This window comes from Rhincodon typus, unplaced genomic scaffold (assembly GCF_021869965.1).
Source record: "Rhincodon typus isolate 14 unplaced genomic scaffold, sRhiTyp1.1 hic_rhity00000092, whole genome shotgun sequence".
NCBI lineage: Eukaryota > Metazoa > Chordata > Chondrichthyes > Orectolobiformes > Rhincodontidae > Rhincodon > Rhincodon typus.
The window spans coordinates 100087-102273 of NW_025965730.1; positions in this window are offsets into that span (position 1 = coordinate 100087).

Here is a 2187-nt window from a genome sequence, read left to right on the forward strand (position 1 = left end):
ACCTCTGGAAATTGAGGTCAAGTCCTTTTCTCTTCAATAAAAGTGAACTAAAGCCAGAAGAAAGATGGTTTAGTTTCCCACACAAGTTCTTGCAAGCTCTTGCTTTTACCCTGAATTTGTGAACCAGTCATTCTATTGCTTCCTACAAGCAAGTGGAAAAAATCTGGAAAGAGAGAGATATTGATAATCGGGAAATCCTCATGAGCTAAATGATTCTCTCAGTGAATCCTGTAGACAGGGACTGTTGAACCAGCATGCACAAATTTTTAAATTAATTTATGATGCAGAAAGCTGTCACAGCCATAGAGCAATAGAACACAGAACCAGACCCTTTGGTTCAACTTGTCCATACCGACCAGACATCCTAAATTAATCTAGTTCCTGTTGCCAACATTTGGCCCATATCCCCCTTAACGCTTCCTATTCATACACCCATGCAAAGACCCTTTAAATGTTGTAATTGTACCAGCCTCACCGCCACCTGTGGCAGCTTGTTCCATACCCATACCATCCTCTGCGTGAAATAATTACCTCTGAGTCCCGTTTAAATCTTTCACCTCTCGCCTTCAATCTATGCCCTTTAGTTTTGGACACCCCTACGCTGGGGAAAAGACCATGGCTATTCACCCTATTGATGCCCATCATGATTTTTAAAAGTCAATGCAGTCACCCCTCAGCCTCCGATGCTCCAGGGAAAACAGTCCCAGCTTATTCAGCCTCTCCGGATAGCTCAAACCCTCGAACCTTGGCAAAATCATTGTAAATATTTTCTGAACCCTGTCAAGTTTCACAACATCTTTCCTATTGCATGGAGGCCAGAATTGAACACAGAGGCTGCCTCGATGTCTTGTACCTCTGCAACATGACCGCCCAACTCCTAAACTCAATGCACTGACTGATAAAGACCAGCATACCAAACACTGCCTTCCCCACACAGTCTACCTGGGACTCCACCGGCAAGGAACTGTGAATCTGCACCCCAAGATCTCTTTGGCAACTGGTAAGTGTACAAGTCCTGCCCGACCCAAATGCAGCACCTCACATTGATTGAAATTAAACTCAATTTGCTGCTCGTCAGTCCATTTGCCCATCTGTTCAAGGTCCTGTACTTCTCTGAGCAAACCTTCTTCACTGTCCGCTAGACAACTAATTCTGGTGTCATCTGCAAATGCAGTAATCATATTGTAATCATATTCACATCCAAATCATTTTTATAAGTAACAGAAAACAGTCAGGTCTCCTTGAATTTACAGGTATGAGACTGGAAAAGCACAGCGGGTCAGACAGCATCAGAGGAGCAGTAAAGTGAACACTTTGGGCAGAAACCCCTTGTCAGGAGGGCTCATCCTGCTCCTCTGATGCTGTCTCATGTGCTGTGCTTTTCCAGTCTCACACCTCTCAACTTAGGCTTCGAACATTTGCAGTCGTTCATGTCTCCAGGTCACGTTGAGTTTCTTTTATTTGTCAAATGTGAATATACCCATTTCTTTTCACTACTGCTACACCCTTAAGTCCGTTATATCAATTCCACACTGTGTCCTCCCGATCTCTTCGCTCCTTTCAGCCTTTTGGTTTTGCTCAGACTTTACCATTTTCTCAAACAATGATCTCCAACATCACAAACTAACAGGCAGAATGATGTAATTTGCAGCACTGGTAGGGACCCTTCAGTTCATCAAGCTTGCTCTGTTGCACAATAACTACTTAAGAACAAAATCTCTCACGGAGTTTTCCCACTTGAGAAGTAAGTAAGGGATATTTTCGACCAGTATACTGAAACTGCAATGGTTTGGGAAATAAACTGCCATTGTGAATGACAGAAAATCATTCTGGACCAGTATATCATAGAATGAAGCTCATAGGTAAAGGAAAAATTTGACTTTGTTATAACGCACTGATTCTTCATGTTCCATCACAGAGTAAAAATGTATAACAATATTGATAACTGCATTTAACAGAATATTGATGAGCTGCAGCAACACTTAGAGCAGAGACTGTGTCATTCTCTTTGGTTCATTTGGAAGAGTCAATAATTGTTTGCTTCCCGCAAACCTCCTGTTGAAATCAATGTTCTGGCCTCGACTGCTTTCTGTGAGCATAAATTCCACCGGCTTACCACTTTGGGTGAAGACATTTCTGCTGATTTCAGTCCTAAACAGTTTAGCCTGTATTCTTACATTTTGACCT